This window comes from Pogoniulus pusillus, chromosome 2, assembly GCF_015220805.1.
Source record: "Pogoniulus pusillus isolate bPogPus1 chromosome 2, bPogPus1.pri, whole genome shotgun sequence".
Taxonomy (NCBI): Eukaryota; Metazoa; Chordata; class Aves; order Piciformes; family Lybiidae; genus Pogoniulus; species Pogoniulus pusillus.
The window spans coordinates 31,322,509-31,342,237 of record NC_087265.1 but is presented as its reverse complement, the minus strand read 5'-3'; the positions used below and the strand labels follow the sequence as shown (position 1 = coordinate 31,342,237).

The window sequence follows — 19,729 nt, the reverse complement described above, 5'->3', positions numbered from 1 at the left end:
TTCTTGGATATTTTGTGAGCTCCTGTGCTCTTTGAGGAAAATATTTAGACTTTCTTTTTCTAAGACATGTTGCTGTACAAGAAATTGGAGACTTTGGTAAACCAAAATTGCCAGGTGCATCACCACTGCTGTGCTCCTATTTTTAATACCTGGTGATTACACAGGGCAGTGCTTGTTATCATTGGCACTTGAAGAAATGCAAAAACAATAGTTCAGTTTCAGAGCAACAATTTTCCTTTCCTCTCAGCTGTCAGAAGCTTTATGTGAATGAGAGTGGATTCTTCAATTTGTGTTCCATCAAAGGAATAAGCAAGATGTTATCTTCAACAGCTGCTGGCTTCCTCAAAAATAGAGTCTTGGAGTTGGGGTTTTCCCTACTGTAGCGTTATTATTTGCAATTTTTAGGTGTAATTAGTGTCAGAATGATTAATATTTCCCAGAATGGAAATGCTTACTGGAAGCAAGTTCTACAGAAGCAGTTTGTTTGCATGTTGACTGGTTTAACTGGCTGGTCAGTAACTTATTTGTAATGAAGCAATGAGCAGTCCCACTGGTGACTCTTTGCAAACCTTACAGATGACCTAAATGCAGAGCTGTGTGCAGAGTATAAAAGAATAATGCTTCTTCCCTCTTGGTCTCTGTTCTTGTGTGTCTTGTGACCTTCCCCTTTTGCCACTATATGATTTAGACTCAATATTATTTTAATTTTCTTTGCCTTCCTCTTTTATTGTATTTCCTATGTCCCAAAATATCCTTTCTCTAATCCTACATTTGAATACCAAATTTAGTTGAGTCTGTCTCTCCTGTCTGCTTTTGCCAGCCTCTTCCAGTAGACAGAAACAGAATACAGGAGGAGTATTTGGCACGCTAAAAGCTGGGTCAGGCTTTAAACTTGTTACCTCAGGTCAGATGGATTTCAGGCATCCCCACTTGGGTCTTCTAATTCTGGAGTGTTTATCAGCTAACATACTAAGATGACAAGAGAGCAAGGAAAGTGCTTCACATGCAGAAAATCCCTGGGCTCCAGTATCCTGTCAGACTCTTGTAGCTTCACATTTGTTTTCCCCTTTAAACACATATTGCTTTAGATTCAGATGTTTCTGAGATGGCTGTGTATACTGGTGCCAGTGTACTACCATCTTCACAAGGAAACATGAAATTGTATTTGCTTTTGCTGACTGTGAACAGGAGAAGATAGCAGCCCACTGGTGTGTGTGTGTTGTTTTTTTTTTCCATCTGTGTAATTACTTTTTGCTTCTCTCTGATTGCAGACTTGAAGTTCTTTGAACTGAGTTGCTAGGAAAGTATTAGATACAACTTCATGTGGTTTTAGGAAGTCAGTTTAAATTTTAATGGTCTGCAGCCCTGTTGCTTTGCTGTGCAACTGTGCATTCCCCATAAGCTATTTTCTTTGAAATGTCTCTCTTCCCAAATGAAGTGTATGTGTGCTGGTCCTGATTTTCTTCCTTTGCTGCTTGTGTCTCTGAGCTCTAAGAGGATTTACATTGACAAATATGTTGAATCAACATCTGTTGAAAACTGAAGTGGACTTTTGGGACATTTTCTTGTGATACCCAAAGGTCAGGCTATTCCAATGTCTATTAAACATGGATTTTAAATCTGCCCTGATGTGAAATGAGTACATTGAAACAATGATGTGACCTAACCTTTGCATGAACTGTGGAGGAATCTAGGAGCTCTGGGAAATAGCATGCTTGTGTGTGGGTACAAGGAATAATGTCAGTGTTTTATTTATAGAGGTTTACACAATGCTTTTAGTAATATATGTACATTCTTTTCTAATTATCTGGGGGGGGGGAAATCATTATTTGGTGAACAATAGCAAGTGAAGAAAGGCTCTCTGTATGTGCTGGTGAACTGCTTTTCTATCACTGATGAAATAAATATAGACTGTCAAAGGCTAGCAGAAAGGTATGTGCTTACCCAAAACCTGCTGTCTCACCCAGTTATCTACAAATTTAGCTTTAGAAAAAGTAAAGGTCAATGGGTTTGTAGTCAGCTGTGCTCTTACAGAAGTCTGTCCTACATTTTTTTTTCCCTCTTTCTTTGGTGGGCTCAACCTGTTAATACACTAGGAAGATTCTTCCTGTTGAAGGAGGTTCATCCAGAGCAGGCAGCACAGGATGACATCCAAGCAGGTTTAGAATCTCTCCAGAGGAGACTCCGCAGCCTCTCTGGTCAGCCTGTTCCAGTGCTCTGTCACTCTCACAGTAAAGTTTTATCTCATGTTCAGAGGAAACATCCTGTATTCCTGTTTGTGCCTGTTGCCTTGTTGTCCTTCCACACTGAAAAGAGTCTGGTCCCATTTTCTTGACACTTGCCCCATAGGTATTCATAAGCATTGATGAGATCCCTTCTCAGTCTTCTCCAAGATAAACAGTCTTTCAGTCTTTCCTAGTAGGAGAGATGCTTCTGCAGTTCAGCTGGTTCTCAGTCTTCCCTTCTCTGTTCTTTCAGTCTTCCCACTATAAAATCAGCAGAATTGAACCTCATTCCTATGAGGACAGACTGAGAACTGGGGCTGTTTGGTCTTGAGAGGAAAAGGCTGAGGGAGGACCTTATTAACATCTATAAATGTCTCAGGAATTGGTGTCAAGGTGAAGGTGACAGTCTTTTTTCTGGTGGTGCCCAGTGATAGAACAAGGAAGATTGGGTACAAGCTAGAACACAGGAGGTTCCACCGTATAGTGAGAAGAAACCTCTTTATGGTGAGGATAGTGGGGCACTGGATCAGGCTGCCCAGAGAGATTGTGGAGTATGCTTCTTTGGAAACTTTCAAAACCCCTCTGGATGCATTCCTGTGCAACACACCCTAGGTGATCCTGCTTTGGCAGGGCAATTGGATTAGATGATCTCTAGAAGTTCCTTCCAATCCCTAAAACTTTATGATTCTGAATGTGTAAAAAAAACAAACCCACCTACAACCCCTCCTCCAGTAGTATCTGAGTGATAAGCACTGTGAATATGGCAATCAGGTATAAAAACCTGATGTACAGCACTGCTAAGATTGCTTGGTGCATCTCAGGAGCTGGAATTGGATTTTCCTTGTAATTTCCTCTAATAGAATGAAATTCTCAAAGGGATGACCTTTTCCTGCTAGTTGATCCTGTTCTCTTACCACTTGTTACTTGCCATTTTTTGAACACAGCTATTCCTGACATAAAAGTCATTGATTGACACAGTTTGAGTGTTAAACAGACTGTGAGACCGAGGATAAAATGTTATAATGGTATCTGCTGGGTGATAATCACAGTTACAGGAAAAAAGGAGCAAACAACGGACAGACCTGACCAGGAAAGAGCTACAACTGTGTCTTATGCTGCCCAGCAGCATTCCTTCATTTCAGGAACTCCAATAAAGAGCCGTGAAGGTCATTTCACAGAATCATCGAACGTTAGGGATTCAAAGGGATCTCTGAAGATCATCTAGTCCAACTGAACAAGGTGTTTGTAGCCTGACAGTGTACTTCCAACTCAGCTTGTTTCTTGGTAAGGGTTAGGAAGCAGATTCTCCAGGTAATCCATTACAGCTCAGACCCAGTTTGGATACAGTAATCCTATCCCACCCCCACACAAGAGCTGTCCAATCGTGTCTTAAACAGTGCTGGGGTTTTAGCTTTAATCTGAGGTGATGGGTTGTTTGGCACCATCAAATTCTGGGCAGGTTGTCTTGATATGCCTTGACTCTCTCTGAGAAGTCCTCTTCCCGTGATAGAATGGATTGTGGAGCAATAGCAAGCATGAGAGGGTAACCCCTGTCCTCTGGCTGGGTAAGAGTATCCTGTAGGTAGAAATTTTTGGATGGATTGTAATGGTGAGATACAGAAGGTAGTCTAATTTTTATTTACTTACTGACAGTTCTCCTGAGAAGTGTGGATTTTCAAAACATTTTCTCTGTGAAATTTCCTCTGTGTGCTTTTTTTCTGCGAACTGCATGTAAAACTTGGCTCCTCTCCTGAAGAGCTGTGGTTAGAGTGCTGCTACTAAGTGTTTGAAGTTTGATATTTGTGCATAAAGTACAGAAAATCTGGTAAAGCATGATGCAGTAGAAGCTGTTATCCATACTCTGCAGTACCCAGCTGTACTAACAAGAAAAGGCAATTTCACTGGGCTTTTTTTAAGGTGGTTTCTTGTCCTTAAACCAGATTTGCTGAAGCAGATTTTGGTATTTCTGTGGAAGTTAAAAACTGAGAATTTCATCCTGTATTTGAAGTGTCTTGACTTCCATCAGAACATAGGCAGCCTGGGGTTGAGCTGCAGGTTGGTTGTTACAGCAGAATGTCTTAAGTTAATGAGAAGCACAGTCCTTCTCCAGGAAAGTGGTACAAATTCAAGAGTTGAATGCAACTATTTCCCACCCACCTCTTCCCAAACAGTAGTGGTCCAATGCTTAGCAGAAAGCATAAAGTATTGTGGGGGCATGAAAACAAAGTTAACAATATTTCTCTTGTCCACGGTAAATGTATGTGCATGTTTTTATATAGGAAATAAAATCTGTCTCCTCTGGTGGTGTCTTTTGATAGGGTCCTTCATGTAATTTATATACTGGAGTTCTGATTTTCTCTAATACTTACACTGACTCTAGGTCCTCCTTTGAAATTTCTTACAAAGTCAGCATAGCTGAAGAGGTAATGGAAACCAGTGCCCTGCAACTGCTATGCTGGAGTGCAAAATGTCATGTTGTAAACACCATAAAATGCTCCATTACCAGATTAGACTGATTAGAGCTAATAAAGCAAAGAGCTAAATGTAATTAAATCTGCTTCTAGTTGAGAATCTTCTACTCATGGAAGAGTGCACTAAAGGTCGTCTCCAGTTTTGAATCTTAATGGTGTGTGTGAAAACCTGTTTTATCTTTCAGGTAGGAATACAGCTGTAAGAATTTTGTTGTTGTTGTTATTCTTACTACTGCTTGAAAAAGTCTCATCTCCCAGAATTTTTGTGACAAAGTAGTGTGCCTCTAAGATGTGAGGAAATAATTTTTATGCATTAAATGTATATGTATGTAGTCTTATTTCTTACTATTTTCAGGTACAGAGTTGGAAAGAAAGATTGTTACTGAGTGCACAGGAAAAGTTTTTACACTACTAAGAAGTTGTCTTGGATGTATTTTTTGGAAGGATGCTAAAACAATATCGAGTGTCCACATTTTTGAGTGGCATTTCTCCTCTCTTGTTTTAACAGATGTTTGTGTTATGTTTTGGCAGTGGGCTCTGCACATCTATCTTAGCATGAGAGCTTGTATTATTTTTTCCTCCTGCTGTCAATGAGCTGTAGGACTTAGACTAAAAGTTGTTGTCATGAGTGCTAAGCATAGATAATACAATAATTATTTTGAGTCCCTAGCACAGAAATAGTACTGATATTGGCTGTTAGTGTAGTGTCTGTGTAACTGAGGTCTGGTCTTGCAATCTGATAAAGTAAGGCTAACATGAAACATGCCTAGTGTTTTCTTCAGGACAAGCTCTGTAGTGCCCAAGAGGAGTAACACAGCTCTGTCAGTGCTACCTAATGCTGGAGAGACACTCCCTAAAGCAGAGAACAAGGATTCTGCAAACTAAACGTGTTTAAAAATCCTTCCTGTAGCATTTGTCAACAGTCACTGTGAAAATTCCTGTCACTCGAGTTTCTTAAACTCGGCTTCAGGAAGTTCCAAAAACATAGAGCATGGCCGTGGCAAGAAATCCTGCCTAGCAGCCTTGCAAATCCAAGTGCTGTCTTGGAAAAGCCTGCAGGCTTTTGTAAACTATGTCACTGGTAACTAACTGTGTGCCTAGGTGCTGGGTGGGAGCTTTAGGTGTATTTATTTCTATGCATGATAAGCTCCATCCTTGCCTTCTAGTAAATGCACAAAGGTTTCTTGGGTGTATTTTCAATATGTGTTTTTTTTTTTGTTTAAAAAAGATCAAACCCAACAAGCTATGGGAAGGTGTAAGGCAAGAAAGGAATGAGGCACTTAGTGCCATGGTCTAGTTGATTGGATAGGGCTGGGTGCTAGGTTGGACTGGATGATCTTGGAGGTCTCTTCCAACCTGGTTGATTCTATGAAAGCAAAGGCCAGGCGAGGGAAAGGTCTGACGATAGTGTGGAGCAAAGCAGCAGCTGGCAAACTGTGATGCTGCAGCTTAAGATAATAGGCAGGTAGCCCTCTCCGTTGTGTAATTCTTGAAGTGTATTGTCTACTGCTGTGCTCACATCTTTATTTCTGCTGCTTTGAATGACATACTTTATGAAGGGCTTTTACAAACCTAAAATATTAAATAATTGAGTATGTGTGGTAGGTGTGGCAAGTCTTAGCAAAGACTGTGTAACACTTTTATTTCTGCTTTATATGTGCTCTTGTTCCTTGAGAACATTATGGGGTGCTTTGGTTGTTTGAAAGTAGCTCCAAAGTGAGGCTTCTTTGTTCCTCACTTGGGAGAGCTTTCATAGAGTATCGGGCAAGCCATATTATTCAGACATACTGTACACCAGATAGCAGTTTATATATAGAACAACACACTTCCAGCACTCTTTAACATGCTAAGCTTGACAGGATTCCATCTGAGAAAGTGGTTACTCTGTCTGGATTTGATAGTCGATGACTATTTGGGGAAAAGAGGAGAAAGTATGGTATGGCAAATGGGAGCAATCTGGATATTTAATATCATATGTTGAATAATTTCCTTCAAAATACTATACTTGCTTTAGAAAGGGCTAATACAGTAGTTACATGATCTATTTGTTTATTGTCAGACTACCTTCAGCTTGCTTTTGCTTCAGGAATATTGGCAGGTTGGGTGCAGTGAGATGTGATATTCACTCTAATGCTGCCAAACCAGGATAATTGTATAAATGGATTTAATATCTTGTCCTGTAGCACTACAGTGACTTCTTCCTGAAGTGTGACCTGACTGTACAGGGAACACCTTGGGAAGTACAAAAGTGAGATTTGGGTTTATACAAGATATATGTGTCTCCTTGTCAGTCTTCTGTTATTCCAAAATTAAATAAAACAACTTTTCTTGCACAGTACTTTTTAAAACCAGGCCTATTTTTTATAATGCATGAAAATACTTTGGCTGTGTGGGAGTCTGCAATAAATATTTTCATTCTCTAAAGCTATGGGTCTTGGCAAACTTCTGCACTCTTACTCATCAGCTGCCAGTCTTAATTCTGCTGAATTCAAACTTTTTTTTATCTCTGAAGAGCAGGAATAATTACTTATGCATCATTCTTACTCCTGAGTATTGTTTCAGTAATGAAATGCTAGGATTCCTTAGTTCTTGAAGGCAGTTCATTCAGGAGCATGGCTCTGCCACTGCTGTGTTTGACACTGTGCAAATCAATCAATACAAATATTAACTTCAGAGCATCCTTGCTGCTTTCTCAAGTTTTACTAGAGACAGAGACCCTTGAAAGGTTTTATGAGTGATAATGCTCAGTGCAGCACTTTTTTTTCCAGTTAAAATAATTAGACCTTTATGATGAAAGTTTGATTTATCTTATATACAGGATCCTTTAGTGACAGTCTTGAGTACAGCAATGAAGTTGCACTCTGGTTTATCTCCTCGTCCTGTTTGGCTGCTTATGCTGTGAGATTATGCTACATAAAAATGAAGCCCCAAAACAAAGAAAACATCTTACAGCTTCCTAGAAGCCTTTTTAGTTTGTGGAGCAGTGCTTATTTTAGAAATGAGCTAGTTCATGGACATAAGGGACAATCATGGTAATACCATCAAATGCCTCAGCAGTCAGATATCAAAGCACATGGCATTTGTTTTGTTCTAACACTTTTTAATGTTACTGCTTTGAGAAGATGATCAATGTTCTGTGCAACTGCTTTCTCATTTTCTTGCATTTCATGCTCACATCAGCTGTCATCATCATGGAATATTCTAAGCTCATCACATGAAAAAAAAGACTTTTTTGGTTACACTTAAGTAAAGTGCAGAAGACTACAATATTCTATTGTCTGGTGGATTTTTCTGCCACAGAACTGTTGGAAATTCTAGGGGAAAGGGTTACAGCTGGAATGGAAATGGAGAGTGAGCTTTTCTCACTTGGACATTGACTCAGACCATGAACAAAATGATTCTGGCAGAGTACCATGGGGGAAAAAAATCATTGCTTCTGAGGCAGTCAAATGCTGTGCTTTACAACTGCAACACTTAGTCAGAAAGGGAAAACAAAAAGTAAGGTGATCATGCAAAAAGTAGAGGAGAAAAAGAAGGCAGTTGTCTTATGCCTTAAAGTACCTTTGAAAGGAAAGTGCTGCTGTTTTCAACAGTGACTTGGAAGTTGTGTCATCATTAAGGGAGAAGTTATAATACTCTAGGCCCATTCAGTGCACCAGTAAAGCAGTTGCACCTCTGTAAGGAGATGTGATGTAAACCAATACTTAAGTCTTGCCTGACTAGTGTAGACATGAGAGCTGAACCCAGTTATGGCACATCTTTGATTCCTAACTCTGCCTCCCTCACCTTTCTGTTTCCCATTGTCTGGGAGGAGAAGCAGTGCTGGCTCTGGCAGGGCTTTCAGCTGTGCCTGGGGCAGGCGATGCCTGTGGTTTAGCTGAGCAGGGTGTCATAGGAATGAGCTTCCTGCCCTAACCGTTCCTTTTTCCCCTCCCTAGCACTGACTCATGCTTTCAGTCAAATGACAAAGTTAACCCCTTGAAGAGGGGAAAAAAAGGCCAAAATTTTCTGTGAGTGCAGGAAAACTGGCTTTTATTTTTGTTCCTTGGAGTCTGTATTTTGCCTGAGTACTGGAAATGTACTGACCAGTTATTCAGGATGAAGTTGGTCAAACTGTGAAAAGGTTCAGTCTCTCCAGTTTAGGTGGCACAGGCAAGTGGCAGGGGTTTTACATGTGGATGTTGCTGGCTAATTTGCAGTTCCATTCTGAAACAGATTAGTGATCTGTGGCAGCCTTTTTGGATTCGGCATCTTGGACATTAGTGAAAAGTGTTACGAGAAAGGCCTTTTTCTCTGTAGAAGTCCTGTCAATTCCTGCCTGGATTTGGGAAGACAGGAAGCCAAAACTAAAGGTTTATTATGAATTGAGTGGAAGTTAACCTTGATGCAGCCAGTCCTTCACCTACCTCCTTGTCAGGATGATTTTAGTCTAGTGTTTGTCTCTAGCATCCGAGTGATTACATTATATGGAGCTGTACTTTATAAACCACAGCCTGAGTTCAGCACCAGTTTTGCACTAGACTTATTTATTGTGAGTGTAAGTTAACTCTGAAGGATGCTGTATTCTGATACTTCTGAAAGATGGGGATCTATTTAGAGCAATATGATATTTTAAATAAAACCTAGAGAAATTGAGATCTTTTGCTTGGCAGTTTTTCTCCTGCTCTAATATAGCTCTTTTCTAGTACACAAGTGAGTGTATATGTACCAGAGTTTGGCAAATTCAAACTATGGAACTTTAAATATTTGTCTCAGAGGAAAGGATCAGTAGGGCTTACAAGTTAATGAATGAGGTAAAAGAGTAGACAGGACAAGCCAAGACACTCTTGATAGTTCTGACTGCTTTTGCATGTACACACCTTGTATCGCTGCATTTGGACCAGAGTCATTTCCTCACGTCCAAGATTTTTGGCATCAGGCTCTTCTCTTAATCTAGTTGTAGAGGCTGTAGACCATGACTGTTTAGCAGTAGTCTCAGAGAGCTAGGAAAGCTGGTGAAGTGCAGAAGAATGATTAGTTTCATCTGTTCCTTCTAACTTTGTTGCTCTAAGAGCAGATATGGAAAGAGTGGGCAAGCATAGCTCAGTTGCTGTCTGTAAGTTTGTGTACATCTCCTTCTGGTAAAAAGACTGACTAACAATGGAAAAACTAGATTAGAACTTTGCATTGGAATTGCAGTTGGGCCTTTTCTCCCTAAAATGGAGGCTGAAGGCTGAAACCTTCAGCAAATTTCTTTTACAGGATGATGTGGCAGTCACTTCCCATGTGAAGCTAAAGCTTAGACAAAAATAAAGATGTTGAAAATGACAGCTGAGAGCTGAAAAACATCACAGCTAAAAGAGGAGGAACCGACCAGACTCATCACGTGTGTTGCTGTTTGGATCTTTATAAGGGCTCATGCAGGATTCTCTGAAGACACTTCCACACTTTATAGATGCAGCAGTAACCTTATCATATGCTGAAAGCAGGTAGTAGTTTTGCATGTGTGGTCAAAGGTGAAGTCTGCATGACAGTAAATCTGCACAGCAATTACAACTGAATCAGCCATGGCGCTACTGCTTTAGAATCTCCTCTGACCTTCCTCCTCTGCAGCTCCATGTCCCCTATTGCTCCTCATTTTCAAAGGTGGCAGCACCTCCTTTTCTCATTATGGTAGTCCCTTTGTACACCCCTGGTGCTTGTAGTCATTCAGATATCATTTGAGGTTATCTCCTTAGCTTAAAAGTTAAATTTCCTAATTGCTGCAAAGTATCAGCTGAGGTCCAAATGCATGTGTGAGATGATTGATATAAAAGCTAAGAGGAGTAGCATCAGTTCTGACACTTGGGAAAGTGTCATATCTCCAAGTGAATGTGGAGATTTGTTGGAATAGGAGAGGAAGTGAAGATTTGTGTATTATTGCTAAACCTTGCCTATAGAGGTGTTGGCGTTTGCTTGTCTGAGCTGCTCATTGCATTGACTGAAGTAGCTCAGTTGTGCTGAACAGTTCCGTGTGATAGATTATCAAATGGAATCTGTGAAAAAAATAACTTAGAAGTTTGCTTTGGACTGGTAATTACTCCTGAAGACCTCTCTGACTCTTATCATTAATGCTAATAGCCTTATAAATATTCTCCAAATCTAATTATAGGAAATTACATGTTCGAGAAGTCAAGATTAAGTTGCTATATTGGTGAGGACTAACAGGCCCTAGCAGAACTGTGACTTAAAACAAGACCTTGCAGAGAAAGTGACAGCTTTCTGGCAAAGATTTTATTTAGATTTCCAGTTTGAGGAAGTAATATTGTTTACAGGCCTTGTGCACCAAAATTAATCACTGCATGAAATAACTTCTCAATAGCAAATGTGGCAGGTGGAGGTACTCATGTAAATGAACGCTGAATTTCTGGGATAAACTGAAACTTTGCAAAACTATATTTCACACTAGTGTTCTAGTGTGTCCAGGTCCTTTAAAGCTGCTTTTGGTGATGCTCTCTGACTTCATAACACTGAGCTTTTAATGGCATAGAGTTGAAAGTGGCTTTACCTTTCCACGAAAATGAAGACTTTCTGTGCTTGACAAAAGGAAAGGGCTTTATGATCCCACGTCTTTGGCAAGGCTTCTTGTGATTCATGGGGTGGGGAGTGGAAGTCAGTTGCTAAAATTAGCCCAAACTTTCACATAACCTTTTTCCACTCTTTCTCCCAGTGTGAATGTGTTGCATGGTCTTATATAGATACAGACAAGCACAGAGCCCCCCATTAAAGAATTTTCATACTGGCATGGGTTAATGCTAGCATCTCTCATCTCTGCTTGGATTTCTGAAGTCTTGGAAGGATAACTTACTTATGTCATCTTGAACCCAATCTACTCTCTTTATCCTTTCCCGTGTTGGATGGGAAGGGTGAGAGTGTTTCCTGCAGTCATTTCCTCGCAGGGAGGCAAACAAGTAAGGAAGGGTTGTATTACATGCTGGAGTTATGGGAGTTATTTGGAGATGGCTGGGTTGGTCAGCAGCTGCAGCTCTCTGCTATCGTGTGAATGGTTTGCTCTTTGCCACACTGCTTATATTAATGAGCTCCATCTGTACATGCTGTAGTTCATAATAGAAAGCAGATTTGCTGGGCTGATGGTGTCTACAGTGCAGTATAGATGCTATGAATTGCCCAGTCTACCGGGTTTCAGATTAAGATGATGCAAATGAGGTGGATACCTTCTTGTTTAGTGCAGAAGCATTTTCCAGAATGTTGAAATTTTGCCTGGAAAAACTGTAGGCTGGGGGAGGAGAGGGAGGCAACTCTTGCATACAAAGGAGCTGACATTTTTCTGAAAGAGGCAGTTAAGTCCCTGGGGTGTGGTGGTGTGGATTGTTTTCCCTCCTATCCAAAAGTCATGATGGTAGTGGTTTACCATCTGGGATTTCCCTGTTATTGAAAGTGATTTTCTTTTTGGATTCTCCTGGTTTTATTCAGATAGTACATTGGTGCAGGAGCTCCATGTCCTGTGCTTTAGGCTTTTGCTAAAACAAATGTGACAAAGGAGACAGAATAGGTTCATTCTGAGGTAAATTCCAACCAAAGTCAAAGCACTTTTCTTAAACCAGAAACAGCCCTCCCCCACCAACTTTGAATAACATTTAAACAATGCTATTGTTTAGCTGCAGCTTATTCAGGTGAAGCTGCTTCTGCCTAAGTATGACATCCAAAGCCATAGCTGGCTTACTGGGAATGTATGGTGTAGCATATTTTCCTCTGCTGTAGGTTGAATACAAATTCTCAAATGGCTTACCTTACCAAAAATAAGGCTGTATAAATATCTGAGCACATGGAAAAATAACTCTCCTATTACTGCCACAGTTGAAATTAAAAGAATTATTCAATTTTAGGTGCTCAGTTGGGGATCTCTTAAATTAGTAACAATTCTGTGAACCCAAACATCCATATTTTAGGCAGATTTCTGGAAATGAGCAAGGCAGTGCTGGCACATGCACAGAGATGACCGTTACTAAGTAGTGTTTTAGAGGAACTGCGTGTGTCTGACAACTTGTACTTCCAACAGCTGACATTTTTCAACCAAAAGTGTATGCCAAATTAGGGAACTTTTTATGCTGCTTTTTTGCTCTTTTGCTGCCTCTCCTTGAGAGTGTGGCATTTACAGAGAGGATGCTTAACTTAATCTGCAACTGTCTGAATGCATAAATTAGTCACCTGAGCACTTGTAATAAAATTAAAATGATACTGCAGAAGGGAATTAATGCCTTGGACAGTCCTTAGTGGGTCCTGTAAGCTCTGACTGCCTGGTCTGCATTGATGCTAAGGAAGATGCTGTTGTAGTTAAGATGGAAGAGATGCAGAAGAGAAATTCAACTGTTCATTTTGGGGTAGTTCACTGATGGAGATTTCTTGGTGAGATTGACCTGTTGGAGAGCAGTGTAAGGGAAAGGGACCCCAGGGGTCCTGGTGGACACTGTGCCCTTGTGGCTGAGAAGGCCAATGGAATCCTGGGGTGTATTAGAAGTGGTGTTTTTAGTAGGTCAAGAGAGGTTCTCTTTCCCCTCTACTCTGCCCTGGTGAGGCTGTATCTGGAATACTGTGTCCAGTTTTGGGCTCCTCAGTTCAAGAAGAACATAGAACTGCTTGAGAGAGTCCAGTGCAGATCCACAAGGATAATTAAGGAAGTCCTCATAAGGGATCTCCCTTATGAGGAAAGGCTGAGAGAGTTGGGGCTCTTTAGCTTGCAGAAGAGGAGATTGAGAGGTAACCTCATTCATATTTATAAATATGTGAAGGGCAGTGTCAGGAGGATGGAACCAGGCTCTTCCAATGACAGGACAAGAGGCAGCAGGTGAAAGCTGGAGCATAGGAGGTTCCACTTGAACATGAGAAAAAATCTTTTCACTGTGAAAGTGATGGAGCACTGGAATAGGCTGCCCAGAGAGGTTGGTTGTGGAGTCTCCTTCTGTGGAGATATTCAAAACCCATCTGGATGTGTTCCTGTGTGACCTACTCTTGTTGGTCCTGCTCTGGCAAGAGGTTGGACTAGATGGTCTTTCATGATCCTTTCTAATTCCCTAACATTCTATGATTCTATGATCTTAAAATGTCTCTCCTTGCATTGTGTATAAGGACTTCAGGATTCTGGCCTGTTGCAGTACTGTTGCTTACATTAGTCTCAGTCTGGCAGGCATATTTGTGAGTAGGCTGTTTGCTAGTGCTTTTCCTGTTAATTACAAGTTAATCACCACCTCCTCTCTACAAAGCCTGTGAAAGGAAGGGAGAGTATTTTACCACATCTCCTGATTGACATAATTAAAGTGCTAAAATTCTAGATGGTAAAGCTGTCTTGATCCTGTCCCTTAGATATATCTTCAGTTTAGTTAAAGGTTAAACATGAGTTTAATGTCTTATTTGTCAAAATACAAGATATTAATCCCTAGATTTTAACCACACACACACAAAAATCTGTGGTTGATGTGTTAGGCTAAGTTTGTCTGCACTAAGGAAATGCTGAAGTGTCATAGCTCCAAAGGTCCCTTTGCTTGTGTTTCTATCGTGGTTGCATGAGGGACTAGGAAGCAGTTGGTCATTCAGTTTTGGGGTTTTTTTTGACTGCTTCAAGTGCTTTCACAATCCCTTTTGTCATCAGTCATACTGTAGCTTCAACTTTTTCCTTTACACTTTTGATATATTAATATTGGTAACTCTAGGGTTTCTGCATCATTTGCAAAGTTAATAAGGTAAACTGCTGTCTTAGTCCTGAGCTTCCATTCCACCTCTCCCTGGGACTGTGGTGCAGTCATCTCCAAAAAGGTGCATAGATTTCGTGTGGTATCAAAGGGGGAAGGGCTTGGGCTAATGGCTGGTTAATTCTTGGAGCTGACTGAATCTTCTTGTGGGTCTGCACAAGTCCTGAATCTATTCCCACTGAAGCTGCTGGGAATTATGCAGAATATGGTAAGGCCTGTGGTGCTGGCAAGCTTATAACACATCTGCAGAAGGGATCAGAGACACCAGTGGAAAAATACATTCAGACCCTTGTGTTCAGTTAAACTGTTTGTGCTTAGCATGACTGAATTTATTTCTGGTCGAGGGAAATGAAGTCTAGGCAGATGCTGTTGGTATTATTCTTCAAGAATATATTGTGGTGTCTCTGGGAAGCCTGGTCTACCATACATGCTTTCATTCCTGGGATCAACTGTTCCTGAAGAATTTAGCCTGTATGGATTTTACTTTGTAGGACTAAACATCTTCCACTGCTCTCAGATCCACAGATCTTATAGCACCACCTGAATGAGAGATTGACTTTAGCATGTTAGAGTATCACAGTATCATCAAGGTTGGAAGAGACCAACCCTTTACCACAGAGCTCAAGGCTAGACCATGGCACCAAGTGCCACGTCCAATCCTGCCTTGAACAGCTCCAGGGACGGCGACTCCACCACCTCCCCGGGCAGCCCATTCCAGTGTCCAATGACTCTCTCAGGGAAGAACTTTCTCCTCACCTCCAGCCTAAATCTCCCCTGGCGCAGCCTGAGGCTGTGTCCTCTCGTTCTGGTGCTGGCCACCTGAGAGAAGAGAGCAACCTCCTCCTGGCCACAACCACCCCTCAGGTAGTTGTAGACAGCAATAAGGTCACCCCTGAGCCTCCTCTTCTCCAGGCTAACCAATCCCAGCTCCCTCAGCCTCTCCTCGTAGGGCTGTGCTCAAGGCCTCTCACCAGCCTCGTCGCCCTTCTCTGGACATGCTCAAGCTCAGTGTTTATAATAAACAAGTACTTCACTCAGGTATGTGAATGAGCATATAGTGCCAGTTGACAAATATCTAATGCTAAACACGGGATGAGAATAAAAGGATTATGTGTGGATTAACCAGGATTTTGAGGAGAACTGGATTAGAAATTCACCATATCATTTGCCAAAATTCCTGTCTTGTTGAATTTGCTATAGTGGTCCATTTTATAAGTTGTTGCAAAATGATGACATGATTGGACTCTGCTTTACTAGTGATGAGTACTGCATCTTTTTAATATAAGTTGATGTTGGTTTAAGTGTAGATTTGGAATAATCAATGCACTGCCCACTTATAAATTATTCTGTAAATACATCTGCATTAATATAGCTTAGTAACTTTTTGCTTCCTCTGTGTTTATAATGTCTTCATAGAGCAGCATGAACACTTTAAAGCCTACCAACTACCAATGAATTGGAAAACCAAATCTTAAGGCTCAGATTCAAGAAAATATTTTTTTGACTATCTAGGAATCAGTGACTTCAAAACATTGTCATACATGCCCCCAGCTGTGTGTTGTCTGCATTTATTATGTTGTGTGTGTTTGTTTTTTTCCCCTCATGGTTTTGCAGTTAAGGCTCAGCTTGGAGACCTTTGAGCAGGGTGTATAGGCTGATTGCCTCTCTCCAGTAGAGCTTCATTGTATTGGGGCTTGTCTGAGCTCTTTAGCCTGACACACTTTTCCTATCCTTAAACTTTTGGTTTCTGAAAGGAAGAAGTATTGCACAGATCCTGATCTTCTGTTTTCTGTCCAGTATCTTCCAGGTTGCTGTCCATGAGACTGAAAACCCATTTAAAAGTGTCTAACTCCAAGGAAGAGGTTCATATTTAAAAGGTTGATTCTCATTGCTTCCAGTCAGACCAGTGGTTGGTGTCAGTGGTGAAAAAAAGTTTGTCAGTGCTTATAATTTAAAATAGCAAAACCAAAAACTTCTTAATTTAGTATTTTGTGTGTGCAGCTACTTCAAGTTCTCTTTGAAACAGGTCCTAGAAGGTCTGGTAATATGCAGATGAAGCATTGGCCAGGGGAGCTGGTATTGAGGATGCTGGGGAGCAGCAATGTGTGAATCTAATGGCATGATATTTGAGTGTTCTAGTGAACACATTTGAAGACTAAAAAGCACAAGAACTGTGCTGAATTCAGGATGAAACACCCCTGTGGCATAAAAGGTTTATATGTCTCATTGAAGAATGATGTGCTGATTTAAGGAAAATCATAGATTCATAGAATCATAGACTGGTCTAAATTGGAAATGACCTCCAAGATCGTCTAGTTCCAAACCCCCACCATAAGCAGGGACACTTCCCACTAGAACAGGTTGCTCAAGGCCTCATCCAACCTAGCCTTGAACACCTCCAATGAGGGAGCATCCACAACCTCTCTGGGCAACCTGTTCCAGTGTCTTACCACCCTTATTGTAAAGACCTTCCTAACATCTAGTTTAAATCTCCCCTCTTCTACTTGAAACCTCTTGCTCCTCATCCTGTCATTGCAAAACCTTGTAAAAGGGACCTTCAGAGACCATAGAGTTCAAGCCCCCTGCCAAAAGCAGTATCCCCTAGGGCAGTCCAAACAGGAATGCCTCCAGGTGAGTTTTGAAAGTCTCTAGAGAAGGAGACTCCACAACCCCTCTGTGCAGCCTGTTCCAGTGCTTCCTCACTGGAAAAGATTCTTTATATACGGAAAAAAATACAGTTGTGTGGTGTCAATTCTGATACTGCTGTAAGGTCAGGAATGCAATATTCTATTTACTTTTAGCAGAGCTCTTGCCTCTGCATGGACACTTTGTATTCAGGACAGTGCTGGTGCTTCCTGTGAGGGAAGGGACTACAAAGTCTGATTTGGATGCTAGGATAGAAGAGACCACAAAAATCCCTGGTTACATTGATCTAGAGCATTGTTACCTACTAGGCATGAAGAAATCTAGTTTTGGACGGTGACGTATGCTGCGAGGAACACGCAGCTTTCTAGAGCCATCAGAATGGCACATGCATTTAACAAAACTAATTTTAGAACTATAGGTCAGCACTTAAATTTGTTTTCTCCCTGTTAGTCTCGCAACTAGATCAGGTTTTATAATTAACAGGACTTCAAAGTCTCACTTCTTCCCTCTCTGCCAGATACTGTCATGCAAGGGAGAGAACATGATCATTACTGGCTGTACACTTTGAAAGCCAGAGTCCATTTTTTTTAACACTTGACTCATATTTCCAACACTAGGGATTTTTTTTTCCCTGCCTTTCTCAATTTTCCTTTTGTCCCTAATCTTTTGTTAGGAGCAAAAATTCTGTTGCGCAAATCAGCTGTGTTGTCACGGGGAAACTTCACAGCATGAAAGTGATGAAAAATGGTCAGTTTAATTGTTGGGTTGGCTGGTTTTGGTTGTTTGGGGTTGTTGTTTGTGGTGGGATGTTGTTTTTTTTTTTTTCCTTACTGACATTCTACAGAGGATTGAGCAGAGAAATCATTTCCTTACCAAGCTATAGGGCCGCCTGTGGATGGACAATGAGTGATGGACAGTCTTGGTTCAGCTGTGCCACTGCTACTGAATTTGAAATCTGAGCAAAGAAGGGAACTGTAATCTGTTGTCAGAGAGAAGTATCCCTTGGCATCCATCAGCAGCCCAAGTCAGGTTTTTTTTTATAGTGCAACAAATCTGTGCAGCACTGTACCTTGCATGGAAGGGAGCACATGGCGAGTACGCTCTTGCCATCTGTCCCTTGTCGCTCGTATCCGTCTAGTTAAGCTGCAGAGGACAGAGCGGGCCGGGTGGCAGCTGCTGTGCTAGCAGTGCCCATTAATGCCCTAAAGGGATCGGATCAAGCAGCGCCTGCCCGGGAGCTGCAGAAGGGGTGTAGTGCAGAGGGAGTCAGCACGGGAGAGATGCGTGAACTCCTGGTGTAAATGCCAAAGCTTTCACCACGTGAATATTCAGGTTCTGCAGCTGCCTCTGTGGGCTGGCTCCTGTGTACCTCACTGGTCCTCCAGAAAGGGTTTTTTATGGAATGGATGAACATTGGCTTATTTAGAATTATTTCTGCTGCAGTGAAACTGACCTACGAATATGGCAGAAGCTTTAATCCTATACCTCTTTAAGGGTAAAGGAACACTTCACCTGGCTTGGTGGTGGTGAGGGATGGCTGTTATTTCAACTGATGCAATACCACAGGAAAATTTGAAAGGTCAGATAGATACAGTTTCTAATACAGAGTAAATGATCAATACTCTCCACAGTACACTTGTGTAGTTTTTTAGTCCTGTAAGTTTTACCTAAGGAGGGAAATCTGATAGTTTGTATAAGCTTCAACGTCTTCAGAGGAGATGGCTAGATTGAAAGCTCTGCACTTGTAAGAAGGTGGGAGTATTACAACTTGACAGTGACTCTGGCAGAAGACTTTTTCAAGAGTATTTGACCCACATGAGTCTGCAGGAAAGTGAGGAATGGATTCCAGTAGTGCTGTGCTAATGCAGTCACCTACTTTACACGACATTTGGAGAACAAAACCTAAACAGCATGAACCATCTAATATAGAGCAAAGGTCATTCTTAATCCTTATCAGCTAAGTCGTTTGTTGTGATGTGGATGATGGTATCAGCCAGATCACTTAGATACTATTGACCCAGTAATGGTGTTGATGTTGTACTTAGTCTGCATTGTCCATCACAACTATAGCACCTTATGTAGTGTAAATATTTAGGTCAGTTGTGATCTCACTTGGTTCCTGGACGCCACCAAAACACAAACAGTTTAAAGGACACTTTATAAATAAGGGAGCAGGAATACTTATTTGTAAAGAGTACTTATTACAACAGAGCTGTCATGATATTCCACCATGCTTAATCTGGATGCTTTATCTCCAGAGGTGTTAAATCGGAACCTGGTAAACAAACTAAGGGCAATTTTGTTTCAATGTTTTAGAAGCAGTCAGTCTGCTTGTTTTTTGTAGGGGGGAAAACAAGGAAAGACTTCTTTACCGTAAGGGTGATGAAGCGCTAGAAGTGGCTGCTCAGAGAGGTTGTGGAGTCTCCTCTGGAGACTTTCAGGACCCATCTGGATGTGTTCCTGTGTGAACTGCTCTAGGTGATCCTGCTTTGGCAATGGGGTTGGATTCAATTTCTGGAGATCCCTTCCAACCACTACCATTCTGTAATTCTATTAAATTTTTCTGTTAGAGGAGGTCAGATCATTAGAAACAATTTCTGGTTCAGAAGTGGCCCTCGAAGACACAAGTTTGTGAACATCAGTGGTATGCTTGTAGCGAATA

The 19,729-nt window shown here is 41.2% G+C and overlaps 1 protein-coding gene across 15 annotated transcripts in view; it reads left to right on the top strand.

The window, feature by feature from the left end:
• Nucleotides 1-19,729, top strand: part of LRRFIP1 (LRR binding FLII interacting protein 1) — a 120,875-nt gene that overhangs the window by 8,249 nt on the left and 92,897 nt on the right. The window lies entirely within an intron of this gene.